Source organism: Tamandua tetradactyla, chromosome 14 (genome assembly GCF_023851605.1).
Source record: "Tamandua tetradactyla isolate mTamTet1 chromosome 14, mTamTet1.pri, whole genome shotgun sequence".
NCBI lineage: Eukaryota > Metazoa > Chordata > Mammalia > Pilosa > Myrmecophagidae > Tamandua > Tamandua tetradactyla.
Window position 1 is genome coordinate 62,078,892 of NC_135340.1, and position 19,913 is coordinate 62,098,804.

General features: G+C 41.0%; 1 long non-coding RNA gene across 1 annotated transcript in view; it reads right to left on the reverse strand.

Annotated features, from left to right (window-relative positions):
• LOC143655147 (uncharacterized) overlaps positions 1-16,570 on the reverse strand; it is a 62,301-nt gene extending 45,731 nt beyond the window's left edge. Inside the window, exon 1 of the long non-coding RNA XR_013162070.1 lies at positions 16,287-16,570. This is a non-coding gene — a long non-coding RNA (uncharacterized LOC143655147). The remainder of the gene's footprint in view (positions 1-16,286) is intronic.
• Between the last annotated feature and the right edge of the window lie 3,343 nt (positions 16,571-19,913).

Genomic DNA, 19,913 nt, shown 5'->3' on the forward strand with positions numbered 1-19,913 from the left:
TGACTGTACATAATAAAGCAATAATGAGGGAAGAGCTTGCTCTCACCTGAAGTGAGTTTTTCATTTCTTCTGAACCAGCCTCAGAAAGGAGGAGGAGAAAAGAGGGGGGGAAAGAATTCATTAAGGTGACTGTAGGTCTCAGCAATAGGACAGGAAGCCAGGGCTAAGGAGCAAGCTCCTGGGAGTGGATTCCTGATGATGGGGTGTGGGGAATGCTTAGAGTTCAGCAATTCTAATGTTCCACATGCAATATTATTCCGTTCCCAGTGTATGCTAAAATCCCACTTAGGGTTCCACTGCGCCTTCAATGGAGCATGATGAACCACTAAAATTTAGGGCCCACTCGGTGACCTGCTGCTGTGGGGGTGGGGCTGTGCTCACATGGCAGGCCCATCATCCACTCCAGAGCCCATGCAGCAAGGCAGGCAGGGACGCAGGAGCCGGGAGATGGCAGACAGTGCCTGCGGGTGATACTGGGAATGTGCGGTTGTCCACGAATTCTCAGGAATGGCCAGGAGGGACTAACCAGAGGGTAGTCAAAATGAGGGATGGGGAGTGCAAGGGTAGTTCAGTGGTAGAATTCTTGCCTGCCATGTAGGAGACCTGGATTCGATTCCCTGTCCATGCACTTCCCCCAAAAAACAAACAAACAAAACAAAAATTCAACAAATGGTGCTGCGATAATGGGATACTCACATGGAAAAGCAATGAAATGTGACCCCGCATACAGCATATAAAAAAAAAAGAAAAGAAAAGAGGGATGGGGCTAGAGCTATCTTATTTTAATAGCAAATCCAAAACTAATGCAGATTTCTAGAATTTGGGGATACTGTGTCACACGACCATGGAATGCTGGTCATAGTGATGGGAAATGCAGGAACCCTTTTGTCCTGTGAGCACAGTGATAAAGCCATGCCACTGGAGGATGGACCAACCCCATCCAGTTGCAGAAATGCTGATTCAGCTGCCCTGCCCTTACTCATAATTCCTAGGCAGACTTCTCAACTCCCTGCTCCTCTCCGCTCATCTTTTCCTCAGATCTTCTTTCCCAGGTAGCATTTAGCAAGCTTGGTGGTGCAAGGGCTGCCGAGCCTGGAGGCTATGTTGTTAGTCAGCTCCTTAATGCCAGCCAAGGAGTATGGGAGGCTATGATGATTTATTGAATTTATTATTTCCACCAATATGAGTAAACAGGCCAAGATACTTTTTTTTTTTTAAGGCCAGGAGTGAAATTACGACTCCTGAGGAACCATTAAACTGAGCGAAAGTGATCGGTGGCGAACTTTAGTGTAAAACCATGCTAAATGTGTAACAGTAGAAGGTTAAATTGCTTTCTGTTATCTGCTGTTTTTATCTTACGGCCTGACACTGTGATACTACCTGATGATATTTTCCCATGGTTAAACCAGATAAATGTTACTTCTTCATTGCCATGAGATTTGACGAAATTATTTAGGTTTTACTTTATTATTGAAATTACTTTATTATTATTGAGCTAAAATCACCTATTGATAATGAGCTTTTTAATGGTTACAGTCGTGTAACCATCACCCTTATGGAGATATAGAGTTATTTCTATCGACCCAGAAAGTTGCTTTGTGTTTCCTTCTAGTTATTCCCAAAAATCTTCACGTGCTCTCTGACAAAGAGAACTTTGTTCTCATTTCAAGGTTAGTTTTGCCTGTTCTTGAATTTCGTACCAGTAGAATATATATGTATATTCTCTGTAGAAATACTTTTGTTTCTGATTCTTTTTGCTCAACAAGTTTTTTATATTCATCCATATTATGCGTTATCAGTGATTTGTTCATTTTTCTTACTCAGTAGTATTGTATTATATAACTGTATCACAATTTGTATGTTCATTCTCCTGCTGACGGACATTTGGATAGCTTCCTACTCGGGACTCTTGTGAATAAAGTTGCTGCAAACATTCTCATACAGTCTCTTTGCAGGTATGTTTTCATTTCTCAGGGGTACGAGCAAAATTGCAAGATCAAAGGGTAGATGCGTGTTTCATGTTACAAGGAACTGCCAAACAGTTTTCCAAATTGTTTACAAAATTTGTCATTTCCACCAGCAGTGAATGAGTGCCGGTTGTTCCATATCCTTGACACTTTTTTTGATTTTAGTTATTCTAGTAGACATGAAATGGCATTTCATTACGGTTTTAATTTTCATTTCCCTATAATGATATCGAGCATTTTTCTTGTGATTATTGACTATTTGCATAACTTCTTTTGAGAAATGTCAATATAAATCTTATGTCTATTTTATTAGAGTTGTTTGTCTTTTTGTTATTTACAGAGGATTTGTTTACATATTCTAGATACAAGTCAGACCTATATCTATCTATTTATCTCTATCTATCTATCTATCTATTTATCTATCTATCTGATTTCATATATTGTCCCAGTTTCCAGCCTGCCTTTGCATTTTCTTAACAGGACCTTTTAATGTGTGGAAGTTTTTAGTTTTGATAAAGTCCAGTTTATCAACTTATTTCTTCTATGCTTAGCATTTTTTTGTTCTCTAAGAAACCTTTGCTTTTATGCTTGGGAGATTATTTTCACTGAAACTTTTTAGGGAAAAATTTTAAAGTATTCCCAATAATAACAACTGCTTGATGATGATACACGTTCTTAAAAATAGTTCTTTATTTTTAATATTTTTATTTAATTACACAAATGCAATGATTTTTTGGTTTGCTGAACCTGCTGGAATGCAGTATACCAGTAATAGGTTGACTTTTACAACGGGGATTTATTAACTGACAATTTACATTTCTTCGGCCATAAAAATGCCCAAATTAAGGCATCAAATGGATGATACCTGGACTCTGAAGAAAGGCTGCTGGCATCTGGGATATGTTTGTCATATGGGAAGGCATGTGTCCTGTGTCTGATGGTTCTTCACTCTCAGAGTTCATTGCCTTCAGTTCTTGGTTCCAGTGGCTTCCTCTATGAACTTCTGTGGGTCCTCTCTTAGCATCTCTGCGATACTTCTCCCTAAACGCTCTCTCTGTGTGTTTCTTTCTGTGCTTTATCCAAATTCCTCTGCCTTTTATCCTCTCATAAAAGATTCCAGGGAAGGATTAAGAGCCACTTTGAATTGGGTGGATCACATCTGAATTGTAACAGCCTAATCAAAAGACCCCCCCCTCAGGAATGGATTAAAAGAACACGGCCTTTTCTGGGGTATATAACAGCTTCAAACCAGCACAAATGGTGCGTAGTAAACTTGTTCTGACAGTGGGGAATCCATGATTTGTGATATTTGCTGATTTCCATGGTGTGACTACTCCCGTGGTGGCTGACTTGAAGCTACTGATGCTTTTACAAATAGCTCACAAAACTCCTGAATATTTAATAATCAGTGCCCACTGGTTAGTGTCCCTTGAGCAAGCCACTGCAAATGCTACCTGAAAACACACTTGTTGTAAAGGTCTTCAGCAATGGGAGACATCTAGAGCAAAACATAAAAATTCACTTCTGGCCCATTATCCAATCCTCTAAACACAAAGCCAGTCCCACTCCTCTCTATAGAGGTTATCTGCTATGTGTCATCCCATCCATCCATTTCATTCCTGGGTCTTTTTTATGTAGATGCATATATATATATACCTGTTTTTGTACATGAATAAGAAGTGTTATTCTCTTTTTTTTTTCAGTTGATAAGGAGATACGTCAATACGTATCAGTCTAATCCATTCTTGTTAGCCATTGCACAATATTCTATTATGTAGATGTGCCATAAATTATTTAACTCTTTCTCTGTTGATGGACATCTGGGTTCCATAAATTGATTTTTGCCCCTTACCTTGGCCTTCAACATCCAGCAATTGAATTCATTCTTGTTTACCATTTTAGCATATTCCTTTAAGTAGGTGTATTCCCATTTATTTAACTGTTTCTCTGTTAATGGGCATATGGGTTCCATAAATTGATTTTTTCCTATTGTTTTAGTCTTCAAGGTCTACACTTCTCATCACATTCTTCACTCATAAGTGAAATATGTCAGCAAATTTTAATGGGCATAAAATGGAATTTTCTATTTCCCTAATACCAGAGAAGAAAAATGCTTGGGGAAAGGCTGTCCCTAGGAATGTTGGAAAGATGCCATGACTTGAGGAACACAGCCATCCAAATTTGAGAGTCATTGCCCATGACTGACTACAGAGCTGGACCCAACTTCCAACTGTGGCCAATATAAGCAGAAATATGAGTGATGGGAGGATTCAAAAAAATAAAAACTTAAAATGAGAACCCCACTGTTCTGGCAAATTGTTTGAGAGCAGAAGTTCTGCTGCCATACCCTATTATTAGGGATATCAGGAGACAATTTTCTCCTGAAAATACTAAAAGGAGACTGGCAGAGAATTTGGAGGACTTCACAGAATAGAAGAAGGACATTTAGACTCTAGGCAAAGAGAGAATGAGACTGAGAGGGATGAATTCATGGAGAGACCCAGGATCATGAATGCCTTATAGTGATAAGACTTGGATTAGTGATTAGCCATTAAATAGCAAAAGCCCAGTGAGAAGGTAAGCAGACATGTTTTATCCACAACTGCTAGGTGACATGCTTGATGGAATGCAGGGAATGATCACAGAATCTAGACCTTTGAGTGAGGAAGAAGAGCTACACAGATTACTTCCTTTGCATAAAAAAAGATAAGAAAATGTATAGTAACTTCCTACCATATCAGTAAAGAGAAGTGGGGATTCATAGTAATCATTCTATAAAGGACTTTCATATTAGAGTTGAAGAAACCTGGATATTTGTAGCTCTGCATGTGTTTTCTTGAAATAGTAATAGCAGAAAAAGAGTAAGGGTAACACATTTAAAAATCAGTATTCTTTCAAAACTGAATTTCAGCCAATTACAGGTCGAGATTTAGAAATATTTCCAGTTGATTATATCTTAAAATTATTTTAGTTATTTCATTGGCTATAACATGTGCAAACTTAGTTAAATAATGATAATAAAGTGAATAGGAAGCCATGAGTCTGCACTGATACCAATAAATGAATGAACAAATTAATGGGTGGAGAGAAAAAGCTCTTCTGTACAATAAGAAGGCAACTAATAAATGTAGAAGGAATGATGGTATTGGAAAATCACCATTGGCAATCATCATAGTAATATAATTAATTCAAGCAAGAAACATAACAATGGGTGCTAAAACTTGCAGATAGAAATCAATGAGGGATAAAATTTTACATCTTTTTCTATCATTTTGTATCATTCCAGAATGTATTTATTAATTACAAAGACATGTAACTTGACAGTGAGGAACCCTGGCAGGTACCATCTTAATCAAGGGATCAAAGTAAATGCCAGCATGAAAAGTACCAACAAGCCTCGGGTGCAACTTGATAGAATGCAATGGAAAGATCCTGGCATCTCTGATATTCCTGCCACAAAATATATAATCGAGATCTAATCATGAAGAAGCATCAGATGAATCCAAATGAAGGAACAGTCAACGAAATGACTGGTCTACCATCTTCGAAAATGGCAAGGTTCTGGAGATCAGAGAAGACTAAGGGACTTTTCCTAATTGAAAGAGACTAGGAGATACTGACAACTGCTTCATGTGTGATCCTAGCATGGACCTTCTGCTTTAAAGGATGTCGCATGGACGCTAGGCAGAATTTGAATGGTTCTCCAGGTGAAGAGTATACAGGAGTTTTTGTTGTTGATTGTTTTTGTACTATTCTGGCAACACTGTGATTTGACAACTGTGCCAAAATAAAATATTAATGAAATGCTCTCTTAGCATGTTGTAACAGAGTCATGATACCTAATAAAAAGAAGGGGAAGAGGGGCCCCTGTGCCTGGGGAGAGGCCTGAGGGCATTGCCAATGTTTCTGCCACTACTGTCCATCAAAACCAACCTCACGGTGGACTTCCACTAACCCAAGTCAATAAGTGTGTGACGGGAACCAATGATGGGGTGGGTAAAGAGGTTGCCTGATCTCTGAAATTCAGTTTTGCAGTCAAACGAGAGGTGGGTAATTCACTAAATCCAGGCCAGAGGAGGAGAAGTTTAAGGGCACAGAAGGGAAATGAACTGGAGTCCAAGAGGAGCTGTGACCCAAGCAACTCAGGGGGCAACACACACTTGCTGAGAAATGCATGAGCAGTAAGGGGAGGTCAGGGGGAGGTGAACAAAGATGTGAGCGGGGTCAGTTCTTGCAAAGGAAGAATAAAAGCAAAAATATGCAAAAACTATCGGCAAAACATAAAAATCCGTCAAGTTGATGAGAGCGAAAGGTCAGCAGGGTAGATTATTCAGTGGTATTAGAAAGTGAGAATACAGAAAATTAAAATAAATTCTCTGCCTGAGAGTTCATGGGAAAGGTTTGAAGATTGGAGACAGTAAAAACACTTCAGTAGGGGGGAAAATACAGCTAGAAAAAGTAAGGGAATGTGCCCAGTTGATGGTAACGCTATTATTCTACCTGGAATGTGATAAAGCATAAAGTTCCCCAGACAGCAGCCTACTGTTCAATAGTGGCAGATCAAAGAGAGAGAGAGAGAGAGAGAGAGAGAGATTTCCCTTTAAAGTAGCATCCGAGAGACGAGAAGAGCCTGTTCAATACCTTACTCAGGAAGCAGATGAACAAACAGCGCTCAAAACATCATTCTGGAATCAGAGGGAGCAAGAAGAAAGAAAGAAGGGCTCACCCAGCATTCCTAGTGGGGAACCCCAGGCTTCTGACTGGCTTGGGGGGCAGACACAGAGACACCTTGCCCCAGCCTGAGGGCGTGGCCTGTGCTTTATTCTCTTCGGAGCCTCGGTATCTAATGTGCATGCCTGTCACATAGCAGTTGCTCAATAAATGTTGCTTTCGCTGTCTTTGAAGAATAAAGGTTTCTCCCAAACGACGAAGGCAAGCAAAGAAAAAAGGAAGAGGTCTGTATTATTAGGGGAAATCTCTGAGAAAGTATCGGGAATAAACAATTGCAAACTAAAAAGCTACATGAAAGCAACCTTTCAGATTTCACTTTTAAAATTTTTGAAACAAGCTGCTGCAAAGATCTTAGCTGGCTATTTGACATTTTAAGTTCTCCCTACCCTGACCTCAGGTAGATGTGCCACAATGCCCTCTTCTCCTTCTGTGAAATGCATTCCCCTGCCCTCCTTCCCCCTGCATGTACTTCATCTATGGGGTTCTAGTGTAGGCTGTAAATCATATTATCCAATCCCCAGGTATAGAAACCCTTGCGGTGGCCCATCGACACCCCCTCAGCCTACCCCAAGGATTCTAACAGTTTCTTGTCCACCTGATGGCTTCCTGCCTCCCCCTGCATAACGGAGTCTGGCTGTGGGAACATTGCACGAGCAAACAGAATGCTTCAGAGTCAATGCCCCTGGAGGCTCTCCACGAAAAAGGAAATTAGGGCTTTAGGTATCAAGTGCATGGTGTAGTAGTGGGGTGAGGGGTGGATGATGGGTGGACATGGACCTCTGCCTCCACAAACTCCTTGCCCCAAAAGGGGGTACAGCCAGAGAAGGGCCAGATAGTTCCCTCTATAGGGCAGGGCCCAGAGCCAAGTTCCCTCTATAGGGCAGGGCCCAGGGCCAAGTCCCCTCTCGCCTGTGATCCAGAGTGGACGTTATGGCATGGATTCCTGTAAGTCTGCGGGCTGATGGGGTGCTGTAAGTGCTGCAGGGAATTTCAGTCAGAGGTCTGATGATGAAAGTACCGAGCAAAGCCACAGAAATACCATAAGCCAAAGAACCAGCAATGTTACATCTGCCACACCCAGAGATTTCCAATACCTAGAAACAGCTGCACCAGCTGTGCACATTTCCTGTCCATCTTGTCTACTCCCACTTAATCCTCTCAAGGGTGGAAGAGGGGAGGGGAAGAGAAAAGAAACTGACCATGGCCTCCCTGCCTTACTACAGGTTTCCAAGCTTGGGGCTCTCTCCAGCAGGTGGTAGAGACAAGTTTTAATTTGGATGAGAGTCTAGAGATTTGTTATTAGGTTGGGCAGGACATTTTATTTCCTGAAAGCAACTGCAAAACTCTGAATCTTGCAGCAGATTTGGCCAGAGGGGGAATACTGTGAACAGTCAAGAATGGGTTTGCAGGAGAGCGATGAAAAAGAATCAAGTTAGTTTCTTCTTCATCTTGACTGAGTTTGGGAGGGAGAGACACCTGATAATGATGAGGCTGCTGCATCCATTTGTTTCTAATTCACGTGGGACACTATATCCCCCTTTGGTCTAAGCTAGAGCTGTGTTTTGATCTCTGATCCAAAACATCGTAAGAAATATAGCCTGTCTTGCAGAAATAGGCTACAAATTTGTAGGTCTGGCAACCATTTCTAGCTAGTCCTATGAGAGTACTAGTATATGAGTTTCCAAATGGTTTTCGGGAAGGGGAAATTTTTCCTTTTAAAAAAAAGCAAAGTGGAAAGCTGTCTCTTTCTGATAGGAAAGACTCAGTTTCAGAGAAGACTCAAATTCAGGAAAGAAAGAGAATCTTGACAGTCACAGAGGATGGTAGACCATCCTGGAAAGTTAGAAGATGGAGGGGACTGTCCTTTTAATGATCTCGGTTGGCTTAAGCCATTAAGTTTGAATAGACTGCTTTTAGCTGATAGCGGAGAGATGTGCTAGCGGTTGAGGATAAATTGCCAATAAGGTCTAGACATTATATTGTTCTGAAGTCACTGAGCTATTTATAGTCATATGATGATAGGGGATTGATTAAAAACAATGATTCAGGCTGAATCTGAAAGATACATTGTACTGTAAACTGAGGTTAAGAACTCACTCAACAATAATGAACAATAAAGAGCACGGAATTAGGTTTGAGATTAAATAAGGCTTTCTTTAAAAACTCTTCTCCAAGTGGAAGGAAAAATAGGCCATTCTTTTTCAGTTATTTAGCTGGGGAATTAAATCAAACCAGGAGAATGATGTGGGCATATACACATGGTGAAAGATTCCCTTTGATGTTGAATTTGACAAACCTAAAACTCAAGTAACAGTGGCAGGAAAAGTCTTGGTGACAACAAGTTACAATTAAAGCCTGAAATATACACTGAGTTGCATTCCACATAGTGGAGAGCTCTTAAATGAATCAATGCAGAACTGAATCTTTTCTTTCTTTTCAAAACAGGATCCGTATCACCCACTGGGATAGACTTAGTCTTCCTAAAATACAGCACTGGCTAAAGTAAAAGATGGAAAGTGTTCAGAGGATGGGGACTCAGTGTTGCCTGGAAGACCCAAGGTTGATCAGTTCCCTTGGGAGCTATAATTCAGGAAGGGGGATGAGAAAAGAGGCTCCCGAAGACAACATTCCATGAAGGGTCATTGAGTAGTTCTTGTCCCTCTCCATTAGAAAAGACCATAAGAGACCATGTATCTCTGCATCCAATAAGCAGCCATTGAGCACCTGTGGTGTGCCAGGCACTGCTCTGGACAAGTGGGCTCTGTTTTAAGCTTTGAACATTAAGAACATGCCATCACCAATGAAGTATATAGTTCAATCACAGTGAGAAGAGACAAGGAAAGGAGTAAAGCCTAAGATGAAGTTGGGAAAACGAATGTCTCTTTTTGCTAAGAAATTGTAAAATTAGAGTTGGTACATTAGGGTGAATGGATGGTACACACTTTGCAATGCGCATTGATTAGGAGAAGGACATCTCTGCATTGCAAAGTGTTTTTGTTGTTGTTTGACTTCTATGTAGAGCAGTTTACTTAATGCAAGGCAGACTGATGGAACAGATAAACTTCTGAAGTTTATCTTCCAGCTTACAACTTCTGTGTGATTATTTGTTTATTTATTTAGTTATTTTTGTATCTTTCCTTATTTGTAGACTGTTTCTATTCTACTTAATAGGAGGATGGTACTGCATTAAATAACTTGGGACCCAAACAATGAAAGAGACACAGCCTCTGACTTTAAAGAGTTTGGTAAGAGAGATAAGACAAGTACCTAAATGACATCCATTTAATTACTGTCAAAAAAATTTTTTTAAATCATGACTGAAGTAATCAAGAAAGTTGTGGTAGATTGAAAAGAATTCCTCAATTCTTTATTTTTCCCATCCACGCCCTTTGCAATGTGATTTTGCAATTCCTCTCATGAAAGGGCAGAGTTCAGATTTCCAACCCTCAAAGTGAGGTTGACCTTATGACTTTCTTTGGCCAATAGAATGTGACAGGGTGATCATGTGCCAGCTCTGAGACTAAGCCTCAGGGAGGCTTAGCACCCTATCACCACCCTGAGAATGAGCCCAAGCTAATCTGCTGGAGAATGAGAGATCATGTAGAAGAAAGGCCAGTTGTCCTAGTCAAGACCATCCTAGGCCACTTTACAGCCAGCCAACCCCCTCACGTGTGAGAGAGCCCAACCAAGGTCAACAGAACTGCCCCTGTCCTCCCCTCCCCCGCCTCCCTCCACCACATCACATAGCTGTCTGCAGACCTATAGGTGAGCCCAGCTGAGGCCATAAGAACCAAGCAGCTGACTGAGGACTTGTGAAAAATAGATGTTTACTGCTGCATGCCACCAAGGTTTGGGTATTTGTAACTCAACTCTATTGTGGCAATTGATAGCTGATGCCAAAGTCTTTGTGAGTCAGTAGGCTTTCTACAAAACCATGAAGAACGAGGAGGATTATGACAGGCAATGTAAACAGGAAGGACTTTTCAGGCCAAAGGAATAGAATGAACAAAACTTTGGAGTGAGAAAGCCCAGGTCACAAAATGGCAACAACCCAGTCTAACTAAAAGGCTCAGAATTTCAAAAGGACCACCATCATGAGAGCGATTATATAAACTACTCCAGAGGGGTGGCCACCTTGCAGGCAGGATGCTCTATTGAAAGCAATGTTCATTCTGACTGAGGACCCCTTAAGCACTTGGAAATACAGATTGAACCCCTCACCGGTCTAGGCCAAGAACATGCAAGAAATGGAAAGAGTCAAATCTTGTGGTTGCATCTGTTTCAATGCTTGCATCTGAGCAGAACAAGAGTGCGGGTGCCAACAACACACACAGCAGGACGGGATGGTGGATCAGAGGACTGGAACAAGTGAACACAGATGTTTCAGCTGAGACTTTTTTTTTTTCACTGTAAGTTGGAAACATTCAAATCAGATTTTTGGATGGCTTTGTTGTTATTATTTTGCCAAAAAAATTAAATTTAGGAGCATGCAGGTGTTACTGAGGCACTACCAAAATCTTTGGGGAAATAGGTGGCATAGGAATAATCAATAAATAACTAATCTCTTTCTAGAGAAACTGGAAGAAAAACAAGAACACAGTGTTGACTTCCTCATGTTGATTGTTTGCTTTTACTTTATGGTCCCCTCTCCCATTTCCCACTATTGCCAGCAGGCTAGGTGACCTTTCTGTGTCTAATTATGCAAAAGAAACATGAAAGAAATGAATGCCAGAGGAGGGGGTGGGGTGGGAGACTCTATCCTCAATGTCTTGTCAAAATAACCACCCTCAAGCTCTTTCCTATTCCTGTAGGATATGTGATGCTTGTTTGAAATAAACAAAAAATAAAATGGAAAGGATCATAAGGCTAAGGGGCCAGAGAAGGTGGAATAAAGAGGAGGGAGGGGGAAGCTAAGCAAAGACATGTTTCTGCAAGTAAGAGGCTTAGTATCGTTCTTGGAACACAGTAGATGTTCCTGAAAGTTCTTAAACAGAAATCTCAGCTCAGACCCCCCATCACAGGGCTCCAAGTAATTAGATCCAATTATTTTGTCCAACAACAAGGTCATTTCCATCCAGGTTATTGCAAAGACAGAGCCTCTTGCATAAACAATGCTGAAGAGAATAAGGAAGATGTTTCAAAGATATTGCTACTCAGTCAAGTGTCACCCACTACTCTCTCCAATGAGCGGAGAGGAAATAATATTAATTTCCTTTCATTATTTTATTTGGATCCAATGCCTTAGGTGCCTAATAAAAGATACTTTACTGCCCTGGATTATTTCCTCACTTGGTGACTATTTTATTTCATTATTACGGGGCTTGATAAGAGTTGCAGGGAGGGACACTGAAGAACTTCAATTTGAATTATAAGATTTCTCATTTGCAGTTTGGGCACCGAGACACAACAGCTCAGCTCCATTTCACAGCCCTCCAGCCAGAGGGGAGACAATTCAGAGTCTTGAGCAAGTGCCTGGCTACAGGGCATCATCTGAGTCTACAGAGAAACAACTCAGAGATTAAGACTCTTTAGTGAGAGTAAAGTGAGCAAAGGAGTGTGGGGAAGGGGATGAGGGGGGCAAAGAAAGAAATCATGTCTGTGTTAAGGAATCAAATACTTGTGCATGCTGTGAATCATAGCTCTGCTTAGAATCCCTTCAGAGTGCCAGAGCTAGGTGGGGTCTTAGAGATAGATGACCTCCAAACTCCCACTTCTGCAGAGGGAAAACTGAGGCTAAGAGAGAATTGATGCCACAAATAGATCTCCCATCTCTCAGTTCAGGACACAACAATACGGTGAGATTTATTTGAAGTTATCCATGCTTCAGCCTAAAGGACCTACAGGTTTTCCCTTTCCTTGCCTCACTCCATGCACATGGGGCCCCAGTAGCCGCATATTCTGAGGACTCAGAGATTCGTCCTTATCAGTGCCCTTCAAAGGTGAACCAGAAAGCACACATCCTGCTGTGCCACCCCAGTGATAATCCAACTCACACTCTGCTAAACCCAGACCCAAAAACCTTAGTTGAACTACTTCAAATTAATTTCCCTTTAAGCCAGCAGAGTATCTGTTGAGCCAAAGCAAATGCAACACCTCGTCCTTTCTGCACCGAACAATTTCTTGGGGCCACCAGCCACTGGAGTGAGGATGGCTGTGCAGTTTATGGATTCCTAGGCTCACTGCTCAGCCCATCCTCCCAGTGATGTGATCACAAGGCCGGGAAGCTTCATCTTCAGGTGCCAGTCTGCAGAAGGAAGAAGTGCCAAGACGACTCATGAAATGTGACTTTGCTCTTGTGAAAGTGGGTCAATGATATGGATCTCAAAGACTGAGGCCAGTCATTTTCCACCTCTGCCAATGCAGCAAGTACTTATTTCCCAGTATATATCTATTTTTTTGCACGTAGTCATTTGACGATTCCTATGGATCGCAGATTCGTCAGTGTTACCGGCAAAGTTCTTTGCATATATTAGGAGTGGGGATAGGAACTGGCTTCACAGCATCTACCTTCTCCTCATCATCAGCCTCCCTGACGAATGTCTAACTCGTCTCCAATTTCAATGTACAGTATATCGGTTTTCATGTCTCAGCTTGAGCGCCTTGCTTTAAATCCCTGATTTATTTTTACTCCTGTCCCCAGTGCCAGTGCGGGAGAGTTCAGACTTGCTTTCCTATGCACTGAGATGTCAGAGAAATTAAAGAAGAGGCAGATTTTCATATCAGTCAGTTAAAGACTAATTACAATTGTGCTTTCCAGTAAACCAATGATTGTAGGCTAATTTTCGGTTCAGACACAGAAACTGGGGTTAATGAGGCTAATTGTGTTTACCAGCATTTTCTAACAAAAGAAAAGAAGCCAATTCAGTTTTGAAGAGAGTTCTTTGTCAGGAACAAATTGGGGAAAATTGCTACAGTTGTATCAGCGTTTCCTAAAACTGTTTAGCACGACCATTGGGAAGCTAACATTCCTGAACATGAGCTGGCAGTCCAGAAATCAAGTACCTTCGATGGTGAGGCTTTGCTACTCCAAAAGGTATGGCTGTATGATGGTGATAGCTGAAATCTGGTAAGTAATACTACAGAGAGATGTTCAAATGCCCAGCCCTCCATTCTATCCCACCACGGAAGGTGGCGAAGTGGAAGGAAACAGCATGAGCAGATGTCTGATCAACTAAGATTCTGGTTTTGCTGACTTCTAAAGGTCAAAGGAGGTGACACAGGTATGGATCCCTCTGAGAAGAATACTTGCATCTTGCTAGAGCCTAACATAACCCTGACACCCTAATGTGGGGTCCCTACAGCTCTGACCCCCTCATGTTTTGGGTCGCCCATGAATGGTCAATTCATTCCAACCAGTAAGAAAGCTGGCTATATCACTCTTGGGAAAAATCATTAGCCAAGACTCCAGCACTTCATGAGGCCATGAACAGCTTACCATATAGCAAACTAGGCTTCAACTAAATACCAAGTCCATGGAGAAAGGAAATATGCTTCAGAGATAAAAGTATTGGCCTGGAAATGGAGGCAGCAGAGACTGCCCACATTCCCCGTGTAGGCCTTGCCCACTTGGGGTTTCCCTTTTGAACTTTCTAGACCATATGGCGGAATTAGCTGTGCTCTGAAAAAGGTTGATATGAGGCCAACATCAGTTACTTTGGGTTCTAAATTTAGGTTCCAAGATCTCAATGTCTCTAAAGAGGTCTCTATAGAATCTTTTGTGGGTTTTAGGCAGATTCCAATGGTACAACGGCTTTAAAGTGGACGAGAGTATTTTGAGATGCATCACACTGTTATTCTGCATAACACGTCCTGTTTTAAAGGAGGGTTTGTCTTTTTCCACTTCACCACGTATAAGGTAACCACAAACTATTGGAAACTGTCATGATGATAATGTGTCAAGAACTCAGCTAGGGTTAATTGAATACTTAGTGTGTGCTTGAGGAATACAAGAGAAAAAGATGGCAAGGCTTGCACTTAAAAGAGTTTACTGTCTTCCAGGGAGGTCAGATGCATGATTGAAAAGATGGGGTGCGAAGTAGATCATATATTTTTAAAGACCGTCACACTGTGTATAACTGAATGCCACAGTGTAAAGTACACAGGTGCTGAAAACAAGCAGAAATCAAATATCAGTCACATTCACCAAGTCTCATTTCAAATGCAACTTCTTTTGTAAGGCATTCCTTTATCTCTTTAGTCATTGTCCTACCCATTTTTCTTAGGGTTCCCAAGGCACCTGGTTTCACCCTTGATTATCACTTATTGGTATACTGCTTTCTTAACAAATCTCAACTTTAAATCAGAAGCTGAAGGCAGGAACCCTTACTGTTTCAGTTGCTAAAGCTGCTGAAATGCAGTATACCAGAAATGGATTGGCTTTTACAAAGGGGATTTACGGATCTAAGGTCTTGAAAATGTCTGAATTTAAGGCATCAACAAGATGCTACTGGAAAAGCTGCCAGCATCTGGAACACTACCATCAGCTGGGAAGGCATGTGGTTGGTGTCTGTTGGCCCTTGCTCCCGGTTCATAGTTTCCTGTTTCTGATTCCAGTGGCTTTCTATCCATGTCTTCTTAGCATCTCCAGGGCATTTTGTTCTCTAAACATCTATAGGTCCTTTCTTACCCTCTCTGGGGCAAACCCTGGATGTCATCTCATAGCGTTATTTGGCTCTCTCCAGGTTCTGGGTCCTTCAGTTTCTGTGGGTTCTTGTTTAACATCTTCTGGGGCATTTCTGTCTCCAAGCATCTGTGTTTTCTCCAAAATGTCTCTCTTAGAGGACACCAGTAAGCACATTAAGACCCAGCTTGAATGGGCAGGGTCACAGGGTCACATCTCCGTGGAAACAACCTAATCAAAAATTTCCACCCAACAATGGGTCTGCCGCCACAAGGTTTGATTAAAAGAACTGTATATAACAGTCTCAAACCAGCACATTTACCTTTATTTTTTTTTTACAGCACCCAATTCTGATGTAAAATAGGCACTTAATATTCAGTAAAATGAAAATGAAAGAAGGGGAGATATTTGTATTTTCTAGAAATGATTGGGGAAAGAGTTATAGTGAATATGAAGAATGTGTGAAGAGGTTGACTTTTCAAGAAAGGAAGAATAAGTTGAGAAAATACAGAGAAAGTAACAAACTGTGAATGAGTGATGGGGATGGCATAGGGGTGGATCAATAATAGAAGATCCAATGACAGATGAAGAAGTCATAGAATTTTTGAATGAGGAAAGTTGTGACAGATTTTGGAGAAACTAGTTTTAGTATAAGAAGCTTAAGTTGGACAAAATTCAATTCATTGATCCCTTTTATCCCTTTCTGAAATGCGTGAAGGTGTTTCTGTGATGGGCTTATGTGAGCACAGAAATATTTTATGGTTGTGAGCTCAGTTTGGATGCCTGCTATCCCTGTTCTTGAAAAACTGAAGTGAATAGGCTGCTCAGGTCAGCAGCAAAGGTTTAGAGTTGACCTTATGCACAAGGCAGAGTTTTAGCAAAAGTCACGCCAAGACACTAATTTTTTTATGGAAATACAGACTGTGACTCAATGAAGAAAACAGATTGGCCCTTCTGATTAGCCTCACCTCATTAGCATGCAAGCATGGTCTTGGCTCTTGGAGTCTGAGTACCAGTACTGCAGAATCAACAGGATTAATCAGTCATTCTCCCATTGTAGTGGCTTTTCAGATATCCCCACCCAAATTTGCCTTAGATTTTCATGTTAGATTTTCTTAGTTTCTCATAGGCTCTGCAGGCTCAGTTCAGAAGAAAACAAGCCCATGACCATGCTGGTTTGCAAAGACTACATAGTCCTCTGGGGATGGTGGGTCACCTCCTTTTTCTGTGCTCACAGGCCTGAGTGTGAACATTCCAATTCATACCAAGGGCCATTTGGTCACAATAGGGCTTTGAGGTCATGTGAATTCTGACATTCTACTTGGCAATCTCCAGAGCTCTCCAGAGCACAGCAGCCCATGGATGGTTCACAGTGGGCACAGAGACTCAGCTCATTAACATTTTATGTCTATGAGATAATTGCATTTTGTTTTTGAATAGAAAACTAGTACAGAATGGCACCCAAATTCCCCTATGTCCAGCCTTTCTATGCTCTTTTGTTTGCAGAATTAAAACAAGATGCATCCTTGCTATTTTATAGAGGAAGGAAAAAGAGGCAGGAGGAGGAGGAGCAGGAGGAGGAGATGGTGGAGGAAGAGGAAGAGGAAGCAGCAGAAGAAGCAGAAGCAGGAGGAGGAGGAGGAGAAGGAAGAGAAATCAAAATGGAGCATGCTTCTTCCTCATCTTTCCAACCCCACATTCTAGAAGATTCTCTGGTTTCTGTCTTCAGACTTAAAATGAAAAAATATTCTGGAGGGCAAGAGTATGAAGGCTCCCAGGGCAGGTGGAGCCCTTATGCTTTTCACAACCTGCCCACTCTTGGCTTTGGCAGCCTTGACTCCCAATCCCAATCACTTCAGACCACCTGTTGCCCATTGCCCTTGTGCCCTGTGCTTTCCTGCTTTGTTTCCTCTGCCTAGGCGACAGCTCCCCCACCTATACCCCACCTAATGCCAAAAGTGCATAGCATTCTTGAAGGCCTCGTTCAAACACAGCTTATCTGGCAGGCAAGCAGAGCTTGTTACCCTCTCCAGAATGCCCACAATCTGACACTTTACACATTTGCCTATTACCGAATTTTTCATGTTGTACTGCGTTTATTGTCTGGGTGAATGTGTGTACAGTTTATTTGTGAACTAAGTCAGGACATAAAATGGGATCTTTCCTTATACAGTAGCGGGGATAAAGTAGGTGTTTAGAAATAATATTTTGCTTAATGAATGAATGAGTAAATGAATGCTAAGGCTGAAAAAAAAAGAAGAACAAAAAGAATCTCTCTCCATTTTCACCTGAATTAAATACTTTCTGAATAAGACAAGGACAAGCATAACACTTAGCACTCTGCACCTGCTATATAATGTTGTATAATAAAATTCTTCCATGGCCTAAACTATTCTTTGGGCATGGAGCCAAAGGCTTTGAGTAGTCTCAGAAGGATCTAGTAAATGATAGGACAGAAAGAGCCTAGGAAGAAATAAAGAGACTCAAAGGCATTCTGTTGTCTCACCTGGGAAGACAGAGTAGAGAGCAAATGTGCTGCCTTAATAGAGTGGGACCGTCTAGTGCTGTCTTTGGGAGCAAGTATATGTGTTGCACACATATAAGAATATGCATGCATGCGCATGGCAGGGCAGGAATGGAATGGGGGTTGTGGAGCACATGGGGAATGATTTGAGTAGATAGAGTGAATAATAAGCACTCCACGAATACAGAGAGCACGTGCCCAATGAAAATAATCATAACAAAAATTAAGAAAAAGTGTGGATTGCCAGAGACAACCTTAATCTTAGCCTTTGTAAAACAAAAAAAAGTGAGGGTGGTGTGATGGTGGCTAAGTGGCAGAATTCTTGCCTGCCATGCAGGAGACCTGGGTTCGATTCCTGGTGCCTGCCCTTGCAAAAACACTAAAAGTGAGGAGCATTATTGCAAAAAAAACCCCACTATCTCACCCATTATCAACTTAATTTCTTTATATGCTTCCATTAAAAAAATGCTGTCATTTTGCTGGTGGTTTAGAAGCAGGGAGAATCCTTAGCTTCTAATTTCTACTCTCCTGGCATAGGGGGAGCTTAACATCACCAGGTCCCAGTTCACAGAGGCCATTCCTGGCAACAAACAGAAAACACAATCTATTGATCTAACAAATTTTCTATTTGAATACTTGTTGAAATAACATTTTTGATATGTTGGATAAATGAAATGTATTATTTGCATTAATTTAACCTGTTTTTCTTGGTCTTTTTAAATGTGGCTACTAGAGAATTTGTAGTTACATATGTGTTTCACATTATATTTCTAAAGTCTAGAAAAGCTTTTTTTTTATGGTCAGGCACTGGGAATCAAACCCGGGTCTCTGGCATGGCAGGTAAGAACTCTGCCTGCTGAACCACTGTGACCTTCCTGATAGAACTTCTTGGCTTTTAAGTCAAGAAGCTTCTTACAGATGTGAAAGATTCAAGTCTAGTCTAGATCCTGTTTTATCCTTGCCTACATCTCCCTTCCTTCAATTCCAGCAACCCATATCACTTCCTCTCTGCATGTTTGAAGCATGGCTTAGCCTTGTCTTCACTAATAGCCAACCACTTCTCAAAATTTTATATAGCTCCTTAGTTGAGTACTCAGAACTCAGAATCACATTTAAGGACTCTTTCTAATGATGCTGAAATCGTTCCTAAATATGCTAAACTCAATTCATTTAACTATTCAATATAGTTTTCTTTAAAGCACCCACTAAGAGCTATGTACAGTGTCAAGTATTTGGAATAGGAAAGTGAAAGTGATAATGTTCCTTCCTTCATAGCGCTCATACTTGACTAGGGAAACAGATGTTAGAAAAACTCACACACAAACACAAACATATGCAACAACAAATCATTACAAGTTGTGAAAAGTTCTAGTGTAAAAGTGAATGTCAAAGGATCTAATTTAAGAGTCACAGAGGGCATCTCTAAGGCAATAGCATTGAAAGTAAATTCTGGAAGGTAGAAGGGAGTTATTCAGGCAAAGACTGGGAGAAAGAATTTTCCAGCCATACGAATGCTTCAAAGGGAGAAAGACCATGGCTACATTCAACTTAATTATAGAAGGCCAATGGACTTGAAGTATTGGGAGTCATGGGGAGAATGGTCCAGGCTGAAGTTGAAAACAGAGGCAAGGATCATATTAAGGAGTCCTAAAACTTGCTAAGGAATTAACATGAATTTTTTAATGTATAGCTGACAACCAGTTGAAGGGTTTTAACTCCAAAGAGAAGTGATGAAATCAGTTAATATTTTTTCAAAGTTCACTTTAACAACCATGTGTAGAATAGACTGCAAGGGCCCAAGAAAGGAAGCAAGGAGATTGACAAGTCTATCATCGTGGTCCAGGAAAGAGATTTAGGTGGTTTAGACTCAAGGCAGTAGATGTAGACAAGTGGATGGATTTGAAGTAAAATCTTTAGATCATGGAATAGATTGATAGTGTGGTGAAAGAGAGCAAGGATTGCTCACAGGTTTCTCCATTTAGCACTTGGGAAAGATGAAAATATATTCATTAAATGAAACAAGACAGATGATGGACTTGGAGAAAAAGATCAAGAGTTCAGTTTAGAAAGT